Source organism: Erinaceus europaeus, chromosome 22 (genome assembly GCF_950295315.1).
Source record: "Erinaceus europaeus chromosome 22, mEriEur2.1, whole genome shotgun sequence".
NCBI lineage: Eukaryota > Metazoa > Chordata > Mammalia > Eulipotyphla > Erinaceidae > Erinaceus > Erinaceus europaeus.
In genome coordinates this window covers 16,046,094-16,055,714 of record NC_080183.1, presented here as the reverse complement: position 1 = coordinate 16,055,714, position 9,621 = coordinate 16,046,094, and the positions used below count along the sequence as shown (strand labels likewise).

The window sequence follows — 9,621 nt, the reverse complement described above, 5'->3', positions numbered from 1 at the left end:
ATTAATTAATTAAAAAAAAACTTTGACATCTGAGGCTCCCAGGTCTGAGGTTCAATCACCAGCACTGCCATCTGGTCAGTCTCTATCTCTCTCATTAAAATAGAATCAATAATATGTACACATGTACTTTAATAGAATCTTTATATTTAAATTAATTTATTAATGATATAGATACAGAAAGAAACTGAGCAGAAACTGACCAGTTGTGAAGCTTACCACCCCCAGCCCCCATAGGGGGTTTGAACCCAGGTCCTAAACCCAAGCTGACTTTAAGCCGACCTTCAGCGGCGCTTCTTAGCAATGTACACCGGGCGATCGCTGGTAAATCTTTATTAATTTTAATTGGCAGTGCCCATTTATAAGAACCATTAAAAAGGATAAATTGAGCCCATCCGGTGTAATGTCTTTTGTTAATTAGTTTGTCAGCACTGTTTTAATATTCCCTAATGACTTCATATTTCAGAGCTGATATGAAAGGAGACGCCGAGAGAAAGGAAATGGTCTTATCACCATGTGCTGGGACGTTTTTCCTTTTGGAACAAAAAGTGTCCTTCTGAGCACTGACCAAGGTTAGATGTCATTTCCTTCTCCAAGGTGGGTGTTTTGGGGGGACTTCTGAGGCCCCCAGGTCTGCATCCAAATCCTGGATGAAATCCCGTTCTTTTCTCTTCACCTGACTCTTAGCTACCACTGGTGTCCCCCACTCCTTCCTTCCTTCCTTCCTTCCTTCCTTCCTTCCTTCCTTCCTTCCTTCCTTCCTTTCTTCCTTCCTTCCTTCCTTCCTTCATTTGCTCAACAGATATTTATTGGACTCCTCAGAGCCGGGAGAATGAATTCGAGCCAGACACAGATGCTCTGCAAATTCAAAAAAATCTCAGTGCTTCTCATCTCCTCCTCTATCCCACAAAAAGCTGTTTCTCATAAATTCAGAACCATCTGTTTTGGTTGGCAGGAAACAAAATAGGAGAGAGAGAGACAGAGAGATAGGTAGAGAGAGAGAGAGAGAGAGAGGAGAAGGAAAGACACAGCATGAAGGTGGGATCCAAGCAGGGTCAGTTTTGGTCAAAGTCTCAGGAAAACTGACAGCAAGGAGGGAGCACGCGTTATAGAGGAAGGTAGAGGAAGGAAACCAGACTCCTCTCTTAGCACCTGGGAATCTTAGCCACTGGTGCTGGCACAAGACAGAGCACTGGATACCAGGAGCTCACACAAGTCACACTCTAAGTGAGCAGAAGGTGGGTGATATGTGGTGGAAGGTTTCCTGAAGTCTCTCTGCCTTGCTCTGTGTGAGGTGGTGTGGGGAAGAGGGTGGGAAGGCAGGAGTCGCAGCCACTCAGCTCTTGGGTGCCATGTCACCTTGGATCCCCAAATACTGTTTTCAGGCTTAACTGGAGGACCGTCCCAGAAAGCACAGTGAGAAATCACAGCTTACAGCCCAAGCTGACATGAAGAATGAGAGAGCTGAAACTTCTCCCAGTTCTGCTACAAGCTCTTTGTCAAACGAATTATGAGGTAAAGATAATGTTTATCTAATCACATCCGACAAGCAATTGGCTGGAAAAAAATTATGAAAAATTATCTAGAAGACTCTTTGAAATGTGGATTTACACTCACTGTTAGCCACAGCTAGCTCATCTCTGGACAGGCTCTGGGCCTTCAGATACTAACTAGTGATCACGGGAGGAATTTATTCTTTCTGGATAAATAAATAGACACAGTTTTGGAAGCATTCTCAGTGATTAGCCAGGCTACCATGTCAGTCTGGAGTCCATTCATGTGGGGGAATCTTGAAAAGTACTTAATCTAGTACTCGGTTGTTTGATCTGTAGAATAGCACCTACACTGGGGGTCAGGTGGTAGCGCAGTGGGTTAGGTGCGCGTGGCGCAAAGCACAGGGACCGGTGTAAGGATCCCGGTTCGAGCCCCCGGCTCCCCACCTGCAGGGGAGTTGCTTCACGGGCGGTGAAGCAGGTCTGCAGGTGTCTGTCTTTCTCTCCCCCTCTCTGTCTTCCCCTCCTCTCTCCATTTCTCTCTGTCCTGTCCAACAACGAACGACATCAACAATGGTAATAATAATGACCACAACGAGGCTACCACAACAAGGCTACAGCAACAAGGGCAACAAAAGGGGGAAAAATGGCCTCCAGGAGCGGTGGATTCATGGTGCCTCAACGATGGTAATAATAATGACCACAACGAGGCTACCACAACAAGGGCAACAAAAGGGGGGAAAATAGCCTCCAGGAGCAGTGGATTCATGGTGCAGGCACCAAGCCCAGCAACAACCCTGGAGATAAAAAAAAGAAAGAAAAGCACCTACACTGTAGGGTCACTGTAATGACTAGATATCAGAGACTGACACTGGCTGTAGGTACATCACAGAAGTGGTCATCACCACCTTCACCACCATGATCACCACCGTCTGCAACACCTTCAACACCACCCAGCACGTGGGAACCCTGTTGGAAAGGGAAGTGGGTTTTCTTATGAGGGGGTGGAGGGGTGGTTGAAACCCTTGTTAATGGCACCACCACCATCATCATCACCAGCCTCAGTATCACCACCACCAGTACCACCACCGTCAACACCACCACCATCACCACAACCATTGCCACCCTCGCCACCACCACCACCACCAATACCACCACCACTGTCTCCATCATCACCACCACCACTGCCATCACAACCATTGTCATCACCAACACCACCACCATCACCACAACCATTGCCACCCTCGTCACCACCACTGCTGTCACAGCCATTGTCATCACCGTCACCACCACCGTCACCACCACCATCATCATCTTTTTTTTAATATTGTGTTTATTTATTCAGGAAGAAGACAGGCAGAAAGAGAAAGAACCAGCAATCACTGTCGTACATGTGCTGCTGGGAATTAAACTCAAGACCTCAAGCTTGAGAGTCCAGTGCTTTATCCACTACACCACTTCCCGGATCATGGACCATCTTCTCTCTCTCTCTCTTTCTTTCTTTCTTTCTCTCTCTCTCTCTCTCTCTTCCTTCCTTCCTTCCTGCCTGCCTGCCTTCCTTCATTCCTTTCTTTCTTTCTTTCCTCCAGCTGCTGATACTAGGACTCCACCACTTTCCTTTTCATTGGATAGGACAGAAAGAAGTTGAAAAAGGCAGAGGAGAAAGAGAGAAAGAGAGAGACCAGCAGCCCTGCTTCACCGCTTGTGAAGTTTCCCTGCTGCAGGTGGGGAGCCGGGGCTCGAACACGAGTCCTCGTGCTGGATGCGCCTAACCGGGTTCTCCACTACCCGGCCCCTCATCATCATCTTCTTTACCACCGTCACCATCTTCGTCACAGCCATCGCCACCACCATCAGCACCATCAGCACCGCTGTCTCCCCAGTCCATAACACAGTTTGCGGCAATCACCGTAGACAAGAAACACAAAACCGAGTCAACCAGGGTGGTGGCACACCCGCTTGAACACACGCGTTACAGTGTGTGAGGACCCGGGTTCAAGGCCTCAGTCCACACAAGCAGTGGGGCAGCACTCGGGTGTCTCCTTCTCTCTTTCTTCCTCCTCCTCCTCCTCTGGCTTATGGTGGTGCGGGGATTGAACCTGGGACTCTAGAGCCTCAGGGAGGAGAGTTCGCTTGCATAACCATTATGCTATCTACCCCCACCCCCATCTTTCCTTCTCTCTTCTGTTTTCCTCTCAATTTCTTGCTGTCTCTACCCAAAATAAATATTAAAAAAAAAACTTTATCATGAAAGAAAGGAAGGAAGGAAGGAAGGAAGAGAGAAAGGAGACAGCCAATAAGAGTTTCTCGCAGGGCTGGAAGGTCTCTGAATGTCCCTTCTTGGAAGGGCTTTTCCCATCCCCTCCACTGCCTGCGTGTGGTAGAGGGCCCAGCAGCTGCGGCTGGAGGCCACACTCGGCAGAAGGCAGCCAGGGTGGAAGGCCGTCTAGAAAGCGCCCGGGCAGGCTCAGAAGATGGGCAGAGCCACCGGGGCGACCCCTCCAGGGGAAGTCTGGCCACTTCCTCGTCTTCTACCCCCCATGCAGTGCGCTTGGAAGCCGCATTTTTTTGAGTTCTTACAAAGCTGGCTGCCTTAGGGAGCCCCCTGCTGGAGACAGACGGGCACCAGGGAGCCCGCACCTTAGTCCCTGCCACACCTGAGGAGACATGGCCGAGGCCAGGTGGAGCGGGAAGCAGAGGAGGGCGGAGGAAAAGGCATGTGACTTAGGGAGGCAGATCCTGAGGGTCTGTTAACGTTCCCTGACTCCCCGCTCAGCTGAGCTTGGGGTGTGTGTGTGTGTCTATCCGATAATAAAAATAAATAGTAAATTAATTTTTTAAAGACTTAAAAAAATTTAAACTATTTTGGGAAGAATTATTCCTGGAAGGGTTTTCCTGTTTGTTGTTTGTTTGTTTGTTTTGAAAGGATGAAGTGGACTGAGGCCAGTGGACTGTGGGTGTGATGACACTGTCGTGTTGGCCACTGCCGTCTATGGTGTCACTTGTTATCCTCAGATTCTTGCCTGTGGAAAGTCCACTGATCCAGGCCAATTTTAACTGTACTTATGTATTGGCTAGAGACAGAAATGGAGAGGTGAGGGGGAGAGGGGGCTGGGCGTTGGTGCACCTGGTTAAGTGCACATAGTACTATGTGGCAAGACTTGTGCAAAGACCTGGGTTCGAGCCCCGACTCCCCGCCTGCAGCGGGGAGGCTTCACAAGTGTTTAGACAGGTCTGCAGGAATCTATTTGTCTCTCTCCCTCTCTTTCTCCCTCTCCCCTCTCAGTTTCTCTCTGTCCTATCCAGTAAAATGGGGGAGGGAATAGCCGCCGGGAGCAGTGGCGCCTTAATGTTGGCACCGAGTCCCAGACAACCCTGGAGGCAAGATAGAGAGAGAAGGGAGGGGAGGACAGAGATGGAGAGAGACAGAGAGACACCTGTAGCCCTGCTTCATCACCCGTGAAGCTTTCCCCCTGCAGGTGGGGACCAGGAGCTTGAACCCAGGTCCTTGGGCACTGTGATGTGGCTTAACCAGGCGCACCACTGCCTGGCCCCTTATTAATGAAGAGGAGAAGCAAGGGGACGAAACCACTGTGGTACATGAGGTACTGGGGCTGGAACCCCAGACCTCCTTGCTGGAAGTTCAAGGCTTGATCCACCGTGCCCCCACCTGGGCTGCCATGGCTGACGGGTAACAGCTGAAGGCAGAAGTCACACCCCTAGATAGATGCCAGGGCTTGGGGCTGGGGGCACAGCATCATAGCTCGGCAACTAGACTCTCCCGTGAGGTTCTGAGGTCCCAGGTTCAATCCCCAGCACTACCACCAGCCAGAGCTGAGCAGAGCTCTGGTAAAAAAAAAAAAAAATAGGGAGTCAGGCTGTAGCGCAGCAGGTTAAGCGCACATGGCGTGAAGCGCAAGGACTGGCATAGGATCCCGGTTCGCGCCCCCAGCTCCCCACCTGCAGGGGAGTCTCCTCACAGGCGGTGAAGCAGGTCTACAGGTGTCTGTCTTTCTCTCCCCTTCTCAGCCTTCCCCTCCTCTCTCCATTTCTCTCTGTCCTATCCAACAACGATGACAGCAACAACAGCAATAATAATAATGACAACAACAATAAAAATTAAAATTAATTTAATAAAATTAGAGGGTGTGGTTAGGACTGGAATGTCGTGAGCTACAAATTCCACGTTCCCTGCTGCAGCCCAGCACACCTGCCAGGACCAGCCCTCAGGAAACGGCTGCCTTTCCCTCAGCCCCGCAGCTGGCCCCCCAAAACCACAGCCCTGCAGCCCACCACCCCTCCCCTACTGTCCCATGTCCTCCAGCCTGGACACACGGCCGGCCAAGTCCTCCTGCCCGTCCCTGTGTCCCAACACAAAGCCTTCCCACACGACAGGGCAGAGCTCTGCGCCTCCAGCTCTGCTCCGAGATGCTCCAGTCAGAAAACGCCTGAATCCGCAATCCAGCCTTAGTGTCTCTCTCAAGCACTGTCCTCCCACCCCCACCCCACCCCCACCCTTCTTTCTGCTTTTTTATTTGCTTATTTTTAATTCTTTTTTAATTTTTTAACATTTATTTATTCCCTTTTGTTGCCCTTGTTGTTTTATTATTGTAATTATTGTTGATGTCACTGTTGTTGGATAGGACAGAGAGAAATGGAGAGAGGAGGGGAAGACAGAGAGGGGGAGAGAAAGACAGACACCTGCAGACCTGCTTCACCGCCTGTGAAGCGACTCCCCTGCAGGTGGGGAGCCAGGGGCTCGAACCGGGATCCTGATGCCGGTCCCTGCGCTTGGCGCCACCTGCGCTTAACCCGCCGTGCTCAACCAGGTGTACCACCACTCATGCCCAAAGCCTTTCTTTAAATAAATAAAGAAAGAAATATAATATTCTTTATTTTAATTTAATGAGAGATACAGAGGGCAAGAGTCAGACAGAGAGAAAGAGCCCAGAGCCCTGCTCAGCTCTGGCTGATGGTGGTACTGGGGATTGAACCTGGGACTTCAGGGCCTCAGGCAGGAGAGCCCTTTGCAGAACCACCATGGTTGTTAGTCTTGCTTCTCACCTTGACTGTACTGAGCCCAGGCATCATGTCCCCCTGTGGCTCAGGAGACCTGGTCCTAGAGAGTGTGGGTCCTGCTGGCCAGGCCATCCCCCTAGCCCTGGGCCCCAGTTTTAGAAAGAAGACAACAATGTCTGCACTCAGTCCCCAGCACCACCAGAAGCCAGCGCTGAGCAGTGCTCTGGTTTTCAAGTCAGCTAAGACACTGAGTGTTGTAACTTCAGCACCATTAATGACCGCAGCCTCCACCCTCCCTCACCCCCGGTGGCCACACACAAAGGGGAAGGCAGACAGAGAGACGACCCGGACTGAAAGCACTCAGAGGTTGAGCAGAACTATGATACACCTGACCGCGCTAGGTGACGGGCTTCACACTTTATTCCCTGACTCCCGCAGTTGTCAGGGAGAGGCTGGAGGAGGGCAAGGGAGGGAGGGAGAGGGGGAGAGACCCCAGGGCCCGGCTCAGCTCTGGCTGATGGTGGTGCTGGAGGTGGAAGCTGGGGCCTCAGCGCCTCAAGCATGGAAGTCTTTTTGCAGATTCTCTATGCCGTCTCCCAGCCCTGCTCCCTCCCTCAGTTTTAAGCTGAGAAGTGACAGCCCAGCCTGGCTTCCCGAAGGCCAGTTCGCCTTCGTCCCTCAAGGCTCCAGACACTGTGGAGATGGAGATGGGGGTGGGGGGACTCTTCCATCTGGAGTCACAGGCTGTTGGTGGCCGGGCCAGATGGGAGCAGGGCCCCGGAAACAAAGCTTCCCTTTGAGCTCGGAACAGAGGGCTCTGGTTCACAACGGCCGGAAGATGGAGGCCGGACGCTTCGTAAAAGTCCAGGGCAGGTGGCTGGCTGGTGGCCGAGCCCTGAATGCCCAGACAAGGAGCTCCCTTGTCGGACGGGAACAGGCCAGAGAGGAAAAAACACAGCCCCCCTCTGCCCCCGCCAACCCCCACCCCCAGATGGGAGCAATGTCCCCCATAATGCACCAGGACAGGGCTGTCACCTGGCCAACCTGGAGAATGTCACCAGTGGCGACTGACCTTGTGACACAGTCTCTCATTCTCTCTCTCTCTCTCTCTCTCTCTCACACACACACACACACACACACACACACACACACACTGGGGCAGGTTCCAAGTTGTATTTGGGGAGCTGGAGCTGTGGAGGAGAGATTTTGTGTTCGCTGAAGCTCTCAGTTTCTGGTTCGCAGGAAGGTGGGCTCTAGGGCACAGGAGCTGAACGCTATCTGCCCCTCGGTCCTCAAAGCTAGCCCACCCCACCTCCCATCTAGCTGACAAACTGTTTTGTTTTGGTGTTGTTTTTGTTTTTCTCAGAGCCCTGCTCGGCTCTGGCTGATGGTGGTGCTGGGAATTGAACCTAGGACCTCAGCACTTCAGGCAGGAGAGTCTTCTCCAGAGCCACTGTGCCGTCTCCCCTGCCCAAACCTCTGGGCTCTTTTCCGGTGCTTCCATGAAATGTAGCCGTTGGACACAGATACATGTATTTTTCACACACACACACACCAACGGGAAACTTTTGTGAGGAAACTGGGCCTGCAAATGGCCTGTGCCCCTCCAATGAGGGGCGGTCAACTGGCAGGAGACACTGGCGGGGACAGAGCTCAGGTGAAACGGGAGCAGTGGGGCCATCTCCCAGGCAGTGGACGGCAGAAGGCCCAGCATGAAGCTTCCCCCCTGCAAGAGGAGACCGGGGGCTTGAACCCAAGTCCTTGGACACTATACTGTGTGCGCTTAACCAGGTGTGCCACTGCTCGACCCTGTTACTGTTTTTGATATTGAGAGGGAGAGAGAGACAGAAGGAGCCTACAGCACAAAAGCTTCCTTCAGTGCGGTGGGGGCCAGGCTTGAGCCTGGGTGCGCACACAGCCCGCAGTGCCCTGTCCAGGTGTGCTACCTCGCCAGCCCTGCACTCCTTATTACTCTGAGAGACGGGGAGACGGGCAGGGGGGAGAGACACCACAGCGTCCCTCCACCGCCCACAGAACTTAAACCTGGGGCCTCATGCACAGCAGGGCATGTGCTCTGCCAGGTGACCTGTCTCCCAGCCTCTGATTTAAGCTCTTTGTGAGCGGAGGTTTAGTTTGTCTGTTTGTTTTTATCTGGGATCCAGACATGTTTCTGGAACCCAGGGCTGTGAGGGGGACATGGGAAGGCCTGCAGCGACAGCCAAGCCTTGGCCCCCTCCCTCCACTCTGGAAGTTTATGAAGAGGAAGACACTGGACATACCTGTGTTCTTCCAAACTAGACAACACAGGGTATAATCTAGGCTGACAGTAATAGCAACTCCATCCCCAACTCCATTTTGCCTCTAGGATTATCGACCTTGGAATAAAGTCTTAAAGAAAAAATTAATAATAATAATAACAGCCTGCATTTCACCCGGTAGCCACCAGGTGGCGACAGAGGGCAAAGCTCAGACAGAAGCTCAGCCCCACACTGGCCTGGGTGCTTATTCTCCCCACAGTCCAGCAGCAGGGCCCACCTCTGCCCTCCCACCTGCTCAGGAATTCTGTCTGCAGGAGACATTCTGCCTCAGCAACCTTGGGGACAGTCCCGGGCAGGGCTGGTGCTGTCACCTGCCACCGGCTGAGCGTGGGCGGGTGGTGACTGAATCCTCTGAGCCCAGTGTCACCAGCGTTCTCCCGCCTCCTGCCCGACACACGCAGCTGGCATCTCGCTGGCTCGGCCCAGACAGAAATCTCTGGAATATCAAGGGGACTTGCCAAGCTCCCCACAGGCGAGCAAGTGACTTAGGGGTTACTGCGCCCCCCCCCCCCGTTCTAGTCCTAGGCCCACCCCATGGGTGGGTATTACTCACTGCAGGTGGTGGTGTTATTCACCGAATCTGCAAATATTTACTGAACGCCCACCGTGCGCCAGGAGGTATTTTAAGCAGCCAGCCCACGACTCAGCAAAGAACTGCAGCAGCTGAAGCCCCACCTTCTTCTCTCTTTCTCGCCGTTTTCTTGGGGAGGGGGCAATGGTTTACATTACAGTTCCTAATATATAGACACAGTCTCTCATCTCCCCCCAACAGCCACCTCCAAAACACTCTCAAC

The 9,621-nt window shown here is 52.4% G+C and overlaps 1 long non-coding RNA gene across 1 annotated transcript; it reads left to right on the top strand.

Annotated features, from left to right (window-relative positions):
- The first annotated feature begins 471 nt into the window (after positions 1-471).
- On the top strand, positions 472-8,034 carry LOC132535405 (uncharacterized). The gene is made up of 3 exons (XR_009547183.1): positions 472-569; positions 1,383-1,512; positions 7,876-8,034. It is a non-coding gene; the product is annotated as an uncharacterized LOC132535405 (long non-coding RNA).
- The last annotated feature ends 1,587 nt before the right edge of the window (positions 8,035-9,621 follow it).